At 47.5% G+C, this 18,099-nt stretch overlaps 1 protein-coding gene across 1 annotated transcript in view; it reads right to left on the bottom strand.

The window, feature by feature from the left end:
- LOC144503790 (collagen alpha-3(VI) chain-like) overlaps positions 1-18,099 on the bottom strand; it is a 253,899-nt gene that overhangs the window by 60,917 nt on the left and 174,883 nt on the right. The gene's annotated exons all lie outside the window — the stretch shown is intronic.

The following is an 18,099-nucleotide window of genomic DNA, read 5'->3' on the forward strand; positions in this document are numbered from 1 at the left end:
TTAGCATGGCCAATGCACCTAACCAGCACATCTTTCAGACTGTGGGAGGGAACCGGAGCACCCGGAGGATTCATTGGCACTGAGATGGAAATGAATATAGATTCATGAAACGAGAGCAGATTAAAAGAGCAGAAGCTGTTGAATTAAAGGGAGAGAGGAAACAGAAATAGATTTGCAACGGAGTTGCTTAGCTGAGGCATCTGCAGTGGTATCTGAGATTTGCAGGTGAATCTGTGGAGGTGCTATTAATTGAGATAAGAGCAAAGAAGAATCTGCTTTTTATGAGCCCTGATCAGTGGTCTCTTAAAATTAAGAATGATAGGAGGTGGAGGAGAGTGAAGGCCTCCTCCGCAATTTCATAACTGGGGAAAGAATATTGAAAATGGTCTGATGGTGAGGCACAGAGACCTACATATCCACAAAGCCCTCACATTGTAATCTAATAGGTGGATGAATATTAAGTGGATCAGAAATCAAAAACCACCAGAAACATTCACAAATCCATGATTCCATTACACTTTATCTCACTTCTTTAGACTAAAGATTAGAGTGAAGAGACTGATGCATAGACAGCCCTCAACAATTTGCAATTAGCAACACATTGAAACATCCAGACCCCAACAACCAGCACAGATGCACAGTAGCACAGTGGTTAGCACTGCTACCTCACAGCACCAGGAACCTGAGTTCAATTCCAGCCTTGGGTAACTTGGTGTGGAGTTTACATGTTCTCCCTGTGTCTGCATGGGTTTGCTCCAGTTTCCTCCCACAGTCCAAAATTGTGCAGGTTAGGTTAATTGGCCAGACTAAATTGCCCCTTAGTGTTCCAAGATTAGGGGAATTAGCATGGTAAATATGTGGAGTTACAGGAATAGTGTGTGGATAATATGTTGTGTCGGAGAGTCGGTGCAGACTTGATGGGCTGAATAGCCTGCATCTGCACTGTAGGGATTCTATGATCCTGAAGCATCGAGTTTATTTTCCATGTTTCTGAAGTTTAATATCATTGATTATTATGATATTTCTAACAGAAATCTTTGTCTCTTCACTGGACACAGGTGAGGTCCCAGAGGATTGGAGGATAGCAAATGTGGTCCCGTTATTTAAGAAGGGTAGCAAGGATAACCCGGGTAATTATAGGCCAGTGAACTTGACGTCCGTGGTAGGGAAGTTGTTGGAGAAGATTCTTAGAGATAGGATATATGCGCATTTAGAACTGAATAATCTCATTAGCGATAGACAGCATGGTTTTGTATGAGGGAGGTCATGCCTCACAAATTTGGTTGAGTTTTTTGAGGAGGTGACAAAAACGATTGACAGGGAAGGGCTGTGGATGTCATCTATATGAATTTTAGTAAAACGTTTGACAAGGTCCCTCATGGCAGGCTGGTGCAAAAGGTTAAATCTCACGGGATAAAAGGTGAGCTAGCTAGATGGGTGGAGAACTGACTTAGCCATAGAAGACAGAGGGTAGCAGTGGAAGGGTCTTTTTCCGGTTGGAGGTCTGTGACTAGTGGTGTTCCGCAGGACTCTGTACTGGGACATCTGCTGTTTGTGATATATATAAATGATTTGGAGGAAGATGTAACTGGTGTGATCAGTAAGTTTGTGGACGACACAAAGATTGCAGGAGTTGCGGATAGTGATGAACATTGTCAGAGAATACAGCAGGATATAGATAGGCTGGAACATTGGGCAGAGAAATGGCAGATGGAATTTAATCCAGATAAATGCGAAGTGATGCATTTCAGTAGATCTAATGTAAGGGGGAGCTATACAATAAATGGCAGAACCATCAGGAGTATAGACACACAGAGGGACCTGGGTGTACAAGTCCACAGAACCTTAAAGGTGGCAGCACAGGTGGAGAGGGTGGTAAAGAAGGCATATGGCATGCTTGCCTTTATTGGATGGGGCATAGAATATAAAAGTTGGCATATGTTGTTGCAGCTGTATAGAACAATGGTTAGCTACATTTGGAATACTGCGTCCAGTTCTGGTCGCCACACTACCAGAAGGACATGGAGGCTTTGGAGAGAGTACAGAGAAGGTTTACCAGGATGTTGCCTGGTATGGAGGGTCTTAGCTATGAGGAGAGATTAGGTAAACTGGGGTTGTTCTCCCTGGAAAGACGGAGGATGAGAGGCGACCTAATAGAGATGTATAAAATTATGAAGGGCATAGATAGAATGAACAGTGGGAAGCTTTTTCCCAGGTCAGACGTGACGAACACAAGGGGTCACGGGTTCAAGATGAGGGGGGTAAGGTTCAACACAGATGTCAGGGGGACGTATTTTACACAGAGGGTGGTGGGGGCCTGGAATGCACTGCCAAGCAAGGTGATTGAGGCGGACATGCTGGGATCGTTTAAGACTTATCTAGATAACCACGTGAACAGACTGGGAATAGAGGGATACAAAAGAATGGCCTAGTGGGCATATGCGCGGCGCAGGCTTGGAGGGCCGAAGGGCCTGTTCCTGTGCTGTATTGTTCTTTGTTCTTTGTAAGATGGGATATATGGGATATGGGGGTAGGGCCTGGGTGGGATTGTGGTCGGTGCAGACTCGATGGGCCCAATGGCCTCTTTCTGTACTGTAGGGTTTCTATTATTTCTATGAGAATTCCTACAGTACAGAAGGAGGCCATTCAGCCTCTCGAGTTGGCACCAACAACAATCTCAACTAGGCCTTATCCTCCTAACCCAACATATTTACCCTGCTAATCCTTCTAACCTACGCATCCCGGTACACTGAGGGAGAATTTAGCACGGCCAATCCACCTAACCCACACATCTTTGGACTATGGGAGGAAACTAGAGCACCCAGAGGAAACCCACGCGGACACGGGGAGAACGTGCAAACTCCACACAGATAGTGACCCAAGCCGGGAATCGACCAGGTCCCTGAGAGCTATGAGGCAACAGTGGCACTGTGCCACGGTGCCACCCAGACTATCTTCAGACATCAAACAGAAGAAGCAGATTCTTTTTTGACTAGATACTTTGACGTTTTTCTTAATAATCTATAGCAATTTCCTCCCTCCCCGCCACTAATTAATTCTGTCCAGTCCGCTGATCAATTTCCCCTCCACCAAACAATATCCTCCCACCCCCCCAATGAGCAATTTTCTCCCCACCCCCATCCGAGGAATTTCCTTCTTCCCCCCGCCCACCGAGCAATTTCCTCCCCACCCCCCGCCTCGCAATTACCCCCCCACCCGCCCACCGAGCAATTTCAATTGTGTAGGGGCTACAGGGACAGAGACACCTGGGAGGGTTCTGTGCACAGATCATTAAAGGTGACATATCAGATTCAGAAAGTGGTTGAAAAAATATGCAGGATCATGAGCCTTAGAATTAAAGCATTGAGTACAAAACTAAGGTAACTAAGTGTGTTGATGAAGGTAGGGCAGTTGATGTCATATACATGGATTTTAGTAAGACGTTTGATAAGGTCCCCCATGGTCGGCTTATGATGAAAGTAAGGAGGTGTGGGATAGAGGGAATGTTGGCCGATTGGATAGGTAACTGGCTATCTGATCGAAGTAAGAGTTTTAACAACACCAGGTTAAAGTCCAACAGGTTTATTTGGTAGCAAATACCATTAGCTACCATTTGCTACCAAATAAACCTGTTGGACTTTAACCTGGTGTTTAACCTGGTGTTGTTAAAACTCTTACTGTGTTTACCCCAGTCCAACGCCGGCATCTCCACATCATATCTGATCGAAGACAGAGGGTGGTGGTGGATGGAAAATTTTCGGACTGGAGGCAGGTTGCTAGCGGAGTGCCACAGGGATCAGTGCTTGGTCCTCTGCTATTTGTGATTTTTATTAATGACTTAGAGGAGGGGGCTGAAGGGTGGATCAGTAAATTTGCTGATGACACCAAGATTGGTGGAGTAGTGGATGAGGTGGAGGGCTGTTGTAGACTGCAAAGAGACATAGATAGGATGCAAAGCTGGGCTGAAAAATGGCAAATGGAGTTTAACCCTGATAAATGTGAGGTGATTCATTTTGGTAGGACAAATTTAAATGTGGATTACAGGGTCAAAGGTAGGGTTCTGAAGACTGTGGAGGAACAGAGAGATCTTGGGGTCCATATCCACAGATCTCTAAAGGTTGCCACTCAAGTGGATAGAGCTGTGAAGAAGGTCTATAGTATGTTAGCGTTTATTAACAGGGGGTTTGAGTTTAAGAGCCGTGGGGTTATGCTGCAACTGTACAGGACCTTGGTGAGACCACATTTGGAATATTGTGTGCAGTTCTGGTCACCTCACTATAAGAAGGATGTGGAAGCGCTGGAAAGAGTGCAAAGGAGATTTACCAGGTGCTGCCTGGTTTGGAGGGTAGGTTTTCTGAGGAAAGGTTGAGGGAGCTAGGGCTGTTCTCTCTGGAGCGGAGGAGGTTGAGGGGAGACTTAATAGAGGTTTATAAAATAATGAAGGGGATAGATAGAGTGGACGTTCAAAGACTATTTCCTCGGGTGGATGGAGCTATTACAAGGGGGCACAACTATAGGGTTCATGGTGGGAGATATAGGAAGGATGTCCGAGGTAGGTTCTTTACTCAGAGAGTGGTTGGGGTGTGGAATGGACTGCCTGCAGTGATAGTGGAGTCAGATACTTTAGGAACATTTAAGCGGTTATTGGATAGGCACATGGAGCACACCAGGATGATAGGGAGTGGGATAGCTTGATCTTGGTTTCAGATAAAGCTCGGCACAACATCGTGGGCCGAAGGGTCTGTTCAGTGCTGTACTGTTCTATGTTCTATGTTCTAAAAGCAAAGAAGTTATGATTAACCTTTTCAAAATACTGATTCGGCCTCAACTGGATTGTGTCCAATTTTGGACACCACACATTATTTGTGGGCTTGAGAGAGGGTGCAGAAAAGATGTTTGACAGTAGTTCCATAGATGATGAACGTCTGTTCCAGGGGTAGATGGAGAATCTGGGGTTCTCCTCGGAGACAAGAAGGTTGACAGGAAATTTGACACTGGTGTTCAAAGTCACGAAGGGTTCTGACAGAGTAGATGGAGAAACAGTTCCCTATTGTTTGACTTTACAAGAACCTGAGCAAATAGATTTAAGGTGATTGGCAGCAGAAGCAAAGGTGAGATGAGAAAACAATTTCTATGGAGTTGCTAGAATCTGGAATACATTACTTGAGAGTGTGGTGCAGGCATATTCAATAGCCTTGAGACATCCCGAGACCTTGTTCGTCGTGGCCGAGGACTTCAATCAGGTGAACCTCAAGAGCATTCTACCAAGATACCACCAACACATCTCCTGTACCACCAAAGGCCCAAACATCCTTGACCACTGCTACACAAATAACAAAAATGACTACTGCTCTATCGCCCTTCCAGATTTTGATAAATCAGACCACAAGGCTGTGCTCTTGATCCTGGCTCACAAGAAAAACTAAAACAGGAGAATCTGTCAAAGAAAGTCGTGCAATGTTGGTCAACATCGGTGTATAGATTAAATATCCTCAACACTGGTGCCCCACAAGGCTGTGTTCTCAGCCCCCATTATACTCCTTTTACACCTATGACTGTGCGGCCTAATTCCCCTCCAACTCGATTTTCAAGTTTGCTGACAACACCACTGTAGTGGGTTGGATCTCAAACAATAACGAGATAGAATACAGGAATGAGATAGGGAATCTGGTACAGCGGCAATAATCTCTCCCTCAATGTCAACAAGATGAAGGAGATTGTCATCGACTTCAGGAAGCGTAGAGGAGAACATGCTCCTGTCTACATCAACGGGGATGAAGTAGAAAGAATTGAGAGCTTCAAGTTTTTAGGTGTCCAGATCACCAACAACCTGTCCTGGTCCCCCCATGCCAACACGATAGTTAAGAAAGCCCACCAACGTGTCTACCTTCTCAGAAGACTAAGGAAATTTGGCATGTCAGCTACGACTCTCACCAACCTTTACAGATGCACCATAGAAAGCATTCTTTCTGGTTGTATCACAGCTTGGTATGGCTCCTGCTCTGCCCAAGACCACAAGGAACTACAAAAGGTTGTGAACGTGGCCCAAACCATCAAGCAAACCAGCCTCCCATCCATTGACACTGTCTACACTTCCCGCTACCTCGGAAAAGCAGCCAGCATAATTAAGGACCCCACGCATCAATGACAATAGAGACATTCTCTCTTCCACCTTCTTCCGTCGGGAAAAAGATACAAAAGCCTGAGGTCATGTACCAACCGACTCATGAACAGCTTCTTCCCTGTTGCCGTCAGGCTTTTGAATGGACTTACCTTGCATTAAGTTGATCTTTTTCTACACCCTAGCTATGACTGTAACACTACATTCTGCACTCTCTCGTTTCCTTCTCTATGAACGGTATGCTTTGCATAGCACGCAAGAAACAATACTTTTCACTGTATGCTAATACATATGACAATAATAAATCAAATCAAATCAAAATCAAATCAAAATCAAATCAGCTACAACTCTCACCAACTTTTACAGATGCACCATGGAAAGCATTCTTTCTGGTTGTATCACAGCCTAGTATGGCTGCTGCTCTGCCCAAGACAGCAAGAAACTACAGAAGCCCAAATCCATCACGCAAACCAGCCCCCCATCCATTGACTCTGTCCACACTTCCCGCTGCCTCTGCAAAGCAACCAGTATAATTAAGGACCCCATGCACCCCGGGCGTTCTCTCTTCCACCTTCTTCCGTCGTGGAAAAGATACAAAAGTCTGAGGTTACGTACCAACCGACTCAAGAACAGCTTCTTCCCTGCTGCCATCAGACTTTTGAATGGACTTACCTTGCATTAAGTTGATCTTTCTCTACACCCTACCTATGACTGTAACTGCACTCTCTCATTTCCTTCTCTATGGATGGTATGCTTTGTATAGCACTGTAGGCGGGCATAAATTTTGTGGGTATTAGGATTAGAATATTTCTTAAACTATAACTCGATAAATGAAGCAAAACAGGACAGCATTCAGCCAGAAAGGTGTGAGTAAGGCAAGCAGACATCTTTTAAACACAGAAACCAGGTTGACAAAGACTCAGGAACTCGCATCAATATGCTATTCAGAAAATACCATGAGACCTGGAAAACTTCCTGACATCCCATCAAACACCCATTGTCCAAAGGAATTCAGAGACATAAAGCAATTATCACACTCTTAAACCAAACTTTACATATTAAAACTCTAGACCAGAAAACCCATTAACGGGATAACTATAAAAGAAGACCATTTACACATCAAACTCCACACCCACAAACCTATTGAAACAGGATGATTATATCAGGAAACCACTCACAAACCATTTACATATCAAAACAGATCGTTACTATAACTGTACTCCGTTTTGGCAGGCAAGCAGAGTACTTTTCGGGACTGTCTTGTCTGTGTCCTGATTGTACCTCCGTCGACGTAAAACACTATAATAAACTGTGCTGCTATCAATCTTGGCTCTGGGTGCGAGTGGTGTGGTATCTGTTCACTCGCGCTAACAATTGGGGGCTCGTCCGGGATCGTGACCGCCGCTGGAACATCGCCTCTCAAACACTGGGTGAGTATCTTTACTCATTTAAAGTCCGCGGGAATTCCCAGTGCCAGCGGTGTTCCACGGCTGCCGCGATCTGAACTTGTGAACAGAGCCCGATCGAGAGCTGCACAGCGGGGTAGGTTCTTCTTTGGGCGGGTGAGCGGGGTCGCGAATTGTAATTGATTGTGTACTGTTGCATTCCGCGTATCCCTGACAGCGGACCCGACCAGACATTAGCTGACCCAAAAGGTACCTAAGGAAGACAAGGGTTAAGTGGCCGGGAGGCCGGGAGGACGTCCAGGGTTAGGGCCAATGAACGCGGACTCACGAAGTTCGGTTTAAGTCCGGGCGCTGCAAGTCGGGTAGGACCTCTGCAGGCGCGAAAGTCTGGGCCACTGGAAACAGATCCGCGAGGAGTCTGCTACATGTCCGGGCGCTACTAAGTCTGGAGCCTCTGTGAGTGCTTCGGGCACTACAAGCAGGAGACCTCTGGTAGCGCGAAAGAACGGCTACACGCCGGGGGAACTCCTACCTGCGGTCAATCCCACGCTTGTCCGCACCCAGGTCAGGGTGATTCCCGGGGAGATAGGGAAACGGCGAGCCTCTGTGGATTGATTTAGCGGTAGGATTTGGTCAGGAAAGAGTGGCCCCCGGCCCCTGTAGTCGTGGTCAGAGCCCCCCCTGTCTCTGTGAGCGGTGATCTCCCCGTTACATGCAGGACGGGCTCTGCGTGTTACTGCTGAAGGTTTAAAGGTACTGACAGTGGAAACACCAAACCAGGAACCCCAGGGATACCTACACAAGTATCTGTGGGAAGCACCAAACCAGGATTAGTACACCACTGATCTTAGATAAGAGATTCGACATGGATAGCATTGAGACCATTTTTGAATGGGGGCCGGAAGGGTCCCTCACCCGCTATCTAGCAGATAAAAACAAGAACCTAATTAAAAGCATGATTAAAACAGGGGGGAGTCCCCCGGTAACCACCGATCCCCCAAACGCCAAAGCAGCACCTCTTAAGATCGAATGTATCCCAGGGGGACAAGGGAGAGATGGGCGAGGAAGGCAGGCCCAAATTAAAATGACTTATGTGTCACTCTCGCCAGGGGACACTATGAAATTACTAGAAAAGCTCCCAACCCTGCAGCCCAGGCACAGTAACGTAATTTTTTGGCAAAAGATGAAAGGGATGCAACTGTGCCACAACTTACACAACCGAGATATAGCAGGGTTAGTAAGAGCCAAGATGCCCGAGAATCACTGGGCTCGGCTCCGGGCAGAACACCAGAATGGGACTTGGTGTGCAGACCTAGACGGGAGCCGCCGGGAGCAGGAACAGGCTCTGACAGGCTTTAAAAACGATATCATCCTGACCATGGGGGAGGTCCCCGTGAGTTGGAGTGTAATAGTAGGAGTAACGCAGAAAAAGGAGGAAGGGGCTCAGGAATACGGGCGACGAAAATTCGATGCCTTTGTAGCCCACGGAGGAATGCCAGATGCAGATAGACAGAACCCGGCATTCCTCCGGTTATATAGGGATGGGCTGAGCCCAGCACACCAAGCTATCCTAAAGACAGGATTGGTAAACTTTAACACCTTCAATGAATTAGAAAACTGGGCTGTCACTGTAGACAACCAGCAAAGGAAAACACAGGGCGCCAGAGTAGGGATATCAGCGGTAGGAACTGAAGGAGGAAATTGCTACAGGTGCGGGGAATTAGGCCATTTCAAAAGGGAATGCCGAGCTATGATCCCGCACCCTCCTAATACAGGTAATAAGTGCGGCAGAATCGGACACACCGAATCTACCTGCAAAGACAGAAGGATCCCAAGGAGAGAGAGAGCGCCCCCGAAGAGACTGGAGAAAACCCCGGCAAGCGCCCCAGATATAAGGGAGAATGAGGTGGTTTCGGACCCAGCGCACCTCAGCCACCAGCAGCTGCTGGACATTATACAAACCTTGGCGGCACAAAAATTTGCATGAGTGGCATCGGCCCCCGCCCCGGGAACGGACCCCCGTATCTGGGTGAATGCATCGTTAGGGGGCCGGCGATGCAAAATATTAATAGATACGGGGGCTTCGATATCCCTCACCAACATGGCACTACCCACCACCCACCGTTCCATAGTAGTAGTAGGAATAGGGGGGGATAGGACTATAGCATATCAGAGCGAAGCAGTGTTACTTGAGGTAGAGGGGATCATACTCCCCGTACACTTCTGGGTGGGCCCAAATGAAGAAGGGACAATTTTGGGAATAGACCTCCTGGGAGAGTTAGGAGCAGTGGTGGACGCTTTCAATAAGCGCCTGCTGTGGACGGCAAGGAAAGAACACAAGAGCGGGATCCAAGGATACTGGGTCCCTAATAAGAACGTAGCAGCCATAGGCATGGGGGCTCCGGCTCCGACGGCCCGAGACTGGAAGAAGGAGGGACTAGTGGGACTCTTATGTCAAGCACTACCCCGGGTCTGGGCTACAGGCAAGCAAGACTGCGGTCTCGTCACAATCCTTCCTTTACAAATACAAGGACCAGCCCATGCCCCTCATAAACAATATCCCATAAAACCCGAGGCGTTACAGGCAACCGAAACAATCGTCCAGGCTTTGGTTAAACGGGGCATCCTGAGACCCACCGTGTCCCACACAAATTCCCCGATGTGGCCCGTCCGTAAGCCAGACGGGAACTACCGACTAACCATCGACTATACCACCCTGAATAAGGTCACCCCAAAGGAACACCCTATCGTTGCGAGCCCGGCCACTATATTTAACGGACTGCGACCTGAATATTGTATCTTCTCCGTGCTAGACATAGCAAACGGATTCTGGTCAATTCCACTCCACCCAGACTCCCAGGAGAAGTTTGCCTTCACCTGTGGAGGTAGACAGTACACCTGGACCCGTCTCCCCCAGGGATTCCACAATAGCCCCGACATATTCCACCGGGTTATGAGCAAAGCCCTCGAAAATTGTAACTTATCCCCCTATGAGAGCGCTTTTCTCCAATATGTGGATGACATCTTGATCGCCTCCACTAACCCGACGGGGCATTTGGGAGCCCTGTCAGTAATCCTGCGGGGCTTACAAACAGCAGGATTTAAGGTTAACCCAACCAAAGCACAACTCGCAAAACCAGAGGTCCGATATCTGGGGCATTACATAAGTCAGAGAAAGAAAACCCTTCCCACGGACCGAAAAACAGCAATTGCCAACATGACCCGTCCGAACACAGTTAGGGGGGTGCGTAGGGTAATGGGACTCTTTAATTACTGTCGGAATTTCATCGATCAGTTTGCATCCATAGCAGAACCTATCCAGCGATTGGTAAAAGGGGGGAGACCTCTGCTCAAGTGGCCGAGCTTATAGCATTAACAAAGGCCCTTAGCGCAGGAAGGGACAAAAGGGTAAACATATACACGGACAGTCAATATGCGTTCGGGGTGGTTCACGACTATATGATAGCATGGAATAGGCGCGGATTCATTACCGCAGCGGGGGGGACACACTTCACAGGCAAGGTAATGAAACACGCATGTAAAACCTTAGGGATCCGACAGCGGTTCCATATACCATACCACCCCCAGAGTGCTGGAATGGTAGAGAGAATGAATCGCACCCTCAAGAACACGATAGCAAAAACTATCGCAGAAACAGGTCAGGGGTGGGTAGATGTCCTTCCCTGTATCCTGATGCGCCTACGGGCCACCCCAGGTCGAACCATAGGGCTCACCCCGTTCGAACTAATGACCGGGAGAGCAATGCGACTCCCCGAAAACATCGCCGTAGGAGGGGAAGAAATGACACCCCTCCGGGACAAGCTCAAACGATATGTGCAACACTTAGATTCACAACTCCGAGACCTGCACCACACAGCCAGGGACCAGCAAGCCATTAGAGACCAGGCTAAAAAGGAAAATGTCAGTCATACCCCCACCCTCCCTCGAGTAGGGGATAGGGTTTTGATTCGGATTGCCCCAGACCGACCCGGGTTTGCACCGAAATGGATGGGACCCCACGAGGTTATCCTTACCAGCGATACATGTGCGTGTGTCGATGTGAAAGGAAAAGGCCGATGGAAACATTGGTCGCAATTAAAATCCTATCACCACGGGGAAAGAGGACAGAGCAGACTGACTGAAAGGACAGAGGATGCTCCGTCCACTCCACGTATTGGCCCTTAACCATCTTTGTCCTTACAGCGGAAATCGAAATAACAACCTTTATTTTCCAACACTAAAGGAACTATATGCCAACCGAGGCATGAATGTATATATGTAGATAGAAATAAGAATAAGATAAGTAAGACAAGTTCATCACCTAATATGAACCTAACGACTGGCGGCCACCAGGTTTTATATATCCTCCCCCAACCCCTCTCCAGAACCATGTGGACCACTTGGAGGATGATCCTCGCGGCGACCTTCCTGACGAGTGTGGCACCCGAAGAACACCCCATCTACCCGCGATTCCACGGGGTAGCCTTCAACACATCCGAGGCACTCTGTGTGCCAGCTGGACCGGACCCTATGAACAGTAGAACTTATCTTAACGCATGGCTACAAGTTTACCCGGGTATCAACGAGATCTGCTTCATTTGCACTTTAGAAGGACTCCGAACATGCATTCAACAGCGGGACCTCCAGAACAGAGACCAGTGCGTTTTTGGGACTCTCTGCGCCCTCCCCGACAACCCACAAGAGGCCCGACCACAGGACACTTTGAATTCAAACATGGACATTTGCGGCTATTACGGACTTGTTGAGGCTCCCGCAGTCTCATTGTATGTATGTTTTGCACCGCTTCCAACGCGGGCCCCCACGACCACAAGGCCCGAAATCTTACCCTGTCCCTTGCAAAGCAGGGGACCGGAGGGAGGACTGGTATTGTGGAACGAGGGGGAAATTGTGTACGACAACGTAAAACATGAGGTGGTACCTGTCCTGATCGACATTTCAGGAATCCAGGTACCCAGGCATTGCTCAGAACGGGTACAGAACTTGTATCAGATGTTAGAGAGAGAGACCATAAAACGGGCCATTGACGCAATGGGGGCCACACACTACAGGGGAAACATAAACACCAACACATACCGAAGCAAACGGGGTATTATCAATGATATGCTCACAGGGCTGAATACAGGAGACACAATGATTAACTCCATTGACATCCAGGGCCTCAACAGTAAAATTGAACAGCTGAAAGGGGTAATGAAAAACATATTACAGCGGTCATTAGACCAGCAGATGGAACAAGCATTCTTAGGGGAAGCGGGCGCCCATATCCAACTAGATGGGATTGCAGTGTTAGAAGCACATGCCCGAACTATCAATCGCCTCATAGACAGGGAAAGGGAAGACACTGCCCGGGTACAACAGGGACAGTTATGCCATGCATATGGTCAGTGGATGGTGGCACAAATACGACACAATTTGGACCAGGTACACAGGGGGGAAGTGCCCGATTGGATCGACAGCGCCCAACTAGCGCAACTCGCAGATCAGAAGGGGGTGCTGGATGACCGGACCCTGAAGGGGATGACACGAGTATATCCAGTAATCCCCGACTGCGAGGTTAGTGAGGGCACCGGGATAGGAATGGTTCTGCTAATTCCAACGGTCACACAGGACGCTGGACCATTCCCCATCTTCCGAATTGAAAATATTGGTGTTGTTAGGGGCAATGCTTCCCTCCGCTACCACATAACCGAAAACATGGCCATCTCCAAACATGGCATAATGTCCAGTGTTTCTCTCGCAGGGTGCAAGCAGAGGGGAGAGGTCACCATCTGTCCTCACCCACTGAGACAAGGAGAGGCAGCAGAATGTGGGTTTAACCGAACACAGGACTGCACCTTAGAGATTATACCCGTAGACCCACATTTCGCCCGGGCAGGATACGGGGGGCGGGGCAGATACTGTGTAGCTACCACACGTACATCATTCACATATAACGGATTAACATGCCCAATCCCCGACCCTAACTTCTGTTTTACCCCTCGCAAGCCAGTCACTATAGGTCAAGCTCACATCACCAATATCCGAAATAGGCAGACCATAGCCTTTAATGCCACAGACCCCCTAAAAGACAACCTAAGAGACTACCAAGAACCCGAGCAAGCCCCCATCCCACACCTGACCGAAGTCCTAAGGGAGCTCCGACTTAAAGTAGGACACTCCGTCCGATTATACCACCGGTTACAGTCACACATCAAAACCTTGGAACAAGATACCGAGACGGCGTTACGAAGTCAAACATGGGTACAGAAGGTGTGGGACTGGGGTCTAAATGTAAACATCCACCCCTGGGTCCGAATTACATCGCACACACTGGTGGTCATCCAACTCATCTTAGCCCTTTCCTGGGGATTGGCTACATGTTACACCTACCGCCAGCGGAAGAGAATGAAAGCACATAAGAACTTAGTTAGAACAATTGGTATGATGGGGCAGGTAACCAAGCGGGATGATTACTCCCGCCTACACATGATTTGACAAACTCCGGGACTTCCCTAAACTGTACGACTGCAGCGTACGGAGGCAGGAAGCACCGGACACAAAATATAATAAAGGGGAGAAAGATCGGTTAGAAAAGTGAAAAGGAAATAAACAACAAAAATTCACTTTTGACCGACAGGGGGGACTGTAGGCGGGCATAAATTTTGTGGGTATTAGGATTAGAATATTTCTTAAACTATAACTCGATAAATGAAGCAAAACAGGACAGCATTCAGCCAGAAAGGTGTGAGTAAGGCAAGCAGACATCTTTTAAACACAGAAACCAGGTTGACAAAGACTCAGGAACTCGCATCAATATGCTATTCAGAAAATACCATGAGACCTGGAAAACTTCCTGACATCCCATCAAACACCCATTGTCCAAAGGAATTCAGAGACATAAAGCAATTATCACACTCTTAAACCAAACTTTACATATTAAAACTCTAGACCAGAAAACCCATTAACGGGATAACTATAAAAGAAGACCATTTACACATCAAACTCCACACCCACAAACCTATTGAAACAGGATGATTATATCAGGAAACCACTCACAAACCATTTACATATCAAAACAGATCGTTACTATAACTGTACTCCGTTTTGGCAGGCAAGCAGAGTACTTTTCGGGACTGTCTTGTCTGTGTCCTGATTGTACCTCCGTCGACGTAAAACACTATAATAAACTGTGCTGCTATCAATCTTGGCTCTGGGTGCGAGTGGTGTGGTATCTGTTCACTCGCGCTAACAGCACGCAAGAAACAATACTTTTCACTGTATGCTAATACATGTGACAATAATAAATCAAAGTCTGAGGAATCGGATGATCTCCTACGGGACTGCTTGGAGTCAGTAGACTGGTCAGTATTTAAAAACTCCATGACCAGCCTGAACCGGTATGCCATTTCAGTAACTGACTTCATTAGTAAGTGTGTAGAAGACTGTGTGCCAAAGAAGTACATCCGTGTATTTCGCAACCCGAAGCCATGGATGAAAGGGGATATCCACTGCCTGCTGAAGTCCAGGTCTGAGGCGTTCAAGTCAGGCGACACTGACCTAAACAAGAAAGCCAGATATGATCTATGGAGATCCATCAATGATGTCAAAAGACATTACCAGACCAAGCTAGAGTCCCAGGCTAGCCACATGGACTCCCGCCGACTATGGCAAGGTCTGCAAGATATAACAGGCTACAAGATGAAGGCAGGTAAAATCATGGGTTCCAATGTGCTCCTCCCCGATGAGCTCAACGCATTCTATGCCTGTTTTGAGCAAGAGGTTAGCGAGAACTTCCATCATAGAAGACTCGGATTAACCTTTCTGAGGTTACCATTGCTGACGTCAGAGCAGCCTTCTCAAAAGTCAACCCACGGAAAGCAACTGGCCCAGATGGGGTACCTGGATGAGCACTTAGATCCTGTGCGGATCAACTGGCGGGGGTATTCGCAGAAATCTTCAAGCTGTCTTTACACTAATCTGAGGTCCCTACCTGCTTCAAGAAGATGACCATCATCCCGGTATGAAAGAAAAGTCAGGCTGTGTGCCTTAATGACTATCGTCTGGTTGCTCTGACATCCATCATTATGAAGTGCTTCAAAAGGTTAGTCATGGTACAAATCAATTCCTGCCTCCTAGACTGCCTGGACCCACTACAGTTCACCTGTTGCCGCAACAGGTCCACAGCAGACGCCATCTCCCCGGCCCCACACTCAACCCTGTAACACTTAGATGACAAAGGCATCAATGACAGACCCCTATTCATAGACTACAGCTCAGCCTTTAACACCATAATTCCTACAATACTCATCCCCAAACTTCGTGGCCTGGATCTTGGTTCCTCCCTCTGCAACTGGATCTTAGACTTCCTAACCCACAGATTGCAATAAGTAAGAGCGGCACGGTAGCACAGTGGTTAGCACTGCTGCTTCACAGCTCCAGGGACCTGGGTTCGATTCCCAGCTTGGGTCACTGTCTGTGTGGAGTTTGCACATTCTCCTCGTGTCTGCGTGGGTTTCCTCCGGGTGCTCCGGTTTCCTCCCACAGTCCAAAGATGTGCGGGTTAGGTTGATTGGCCATGCTAAAATTGCCCCTTAGTGTCCTGAGATGCGTAGGTTAGAGGGATTAGTGGGTAAAATATGTAGGGATATGGGAGTAGGGCCTGGGTGGGATTGTGGTCGGTGCAGACTCGATGGGCCGAATGGCCTCTTTCTGTACTGTAGGGATTCTATGATTCTATGAGTAGGCAACAACACCTCCTCCACGATCATCCTTAACACCAGTGCCCCACAAGGCTGTGTCCTCAGCCCTTTACTATACTCCTTATACACCTTTGACTGTATGGCCAAATTCCCCATCAACTCAATTTTCAACTTTGCTGATGACACCACCATTGTAAGTCGGATCTCAAACAATGACGAGACACAGTGCGGGAAAGAGATAGAGAATCTGGTGAACTGGTGCGACAACAATAATCTCTCCCTCAATGTCAACAAAATGAAAGATATAGTCATCGACTTCAGGAAGCATAGTGGAAAACATATCCCTGTCTACATTAATGGGGACAAAGTAGAAATGGCCGAGAACTTCAAGTTTTTAGGTGTTCAGATCACCAACAAACTGTCCTGGTTCCTCCATGCGGACGCTATAGTTAAGAAAGCCCACCAATGCCTCTACTTTCTCAGGAGACCAAAGAAATTTGGCATGTCCAGTACCACTCTCACCAACTTCTACAGATGCATCATAGAAAGCATTCTTTCCAGTTGTATCATAGCTTGGTATGGCTCCTACTCTGTCCAAGACCGCAAGAAACTATAAAGGGTCATGAATGAAGCCCAGTCCATCACTCAAACCAGCCTCCCATCTATTGACATTGTTTACACTTCCTGCTGCCTCGGAAAAGCAGCCAGCCTAATCAAGAACCCCACGCACCCCAGACATACTCTCTTCCACACTCTTCCATTGGGAAAAAGATACAAAAGTCTGGGATCACGTACCAAACGACTCAAGAACAGCTTCTTCCCTTCTGCCATCAGACTTTTGAATGGACCTACCTTGCATTAAGTTGACCTTTCTCTACACCCTAGCTATGACTGTAATACTACATTCTGCACTGTCTCCTTCCCTTCCCAATGTACGGTATGCTTTGTCTGTATAGCGTGCAAGAAACAATACTTTTCACTCGATACTAATATATGTGACAATAATAAATCAAATCAAATTATGGCTTTCAAAAGGAAATTGGATAAACATCTGGAAATAGAAAATGTGCAGTGTTTCAGTGAAAGAGCAGGGGAGTGGGTCTAGCTGAATTGTTCTGTAGAGAACTAGAGTGGACTTGATAGGCTGAATGGCCTCTTTCTATTTTGTAACTATTCCATTGCTTTGAGGAAATAGCAATACACAATACTGTCAAGCCGTCGGCTCCGGGGAGAATGGGTGGGATCTTTCCTCGCTCCCTATGGCATATTTGGTGGTGGCAGGAGGCAGCAGGATCTTCTGGTTCCGCCATTTGCGTTTGATAAGGTCCCCCATGGTCGGCTTATGATGAAAGTAAGGAGGTGTGGGATAGAAGGAAAGTTGGCCGATTGGATAGGTAACTGGCTATCTGATCGAAGACAGAGGGTGGTGGTGGATGGAAAATTTTCGGACTGGAGGCAGGTTGCTAGCGGAGTGCCGCAGGGATCGGTGCTTGGTCCTCTGCTCTTTGTGATTTTTATTAATGACTTAGAGGAGGGGGCTGAAGGGTGGATCAGTAAATTTGCTGATGACACCAAGATTGGTGGAGTAGTGGATGAGGTGGAGGGGTGTTGTAGGCTGCAAAGAGACATAGATAGGATGCAAAGCTGGGCTGAAAAATGGCAAATGGAGTTTAACCCTGATAAATGTGAGGTGATTCATTTTGGTAGGACAAATTTAAATGTGGATTACAGGGTCAAAGGTAGGGTTCTGAAGACTGTGGAGGAACAGAGAGATCTTGGGGTCCATATCCACAGATCTCTAAAGGTTGCCACTCAAGTGGATAGAGCTGTGAAGAAGGCATATAGTGTGTTAGCTTTTATTAACAGGGGGTTG

The sequence above is a fragment of the Mustelus asterias genome, chromosome 14 (genome assembly GCF_964213995.1).
Source record: "Mustelus asterias chromosome 14, sMusAst1.hap1.1, whole genome shotgun sequence".
In the NCBI taxonomy this organism is placed as follows: Eukaryota; Metazoa; Chordata; class Chondrichthyes; order Carcharhiniformes; family Triakidae; genus Mustelus; species Mustelus asterias.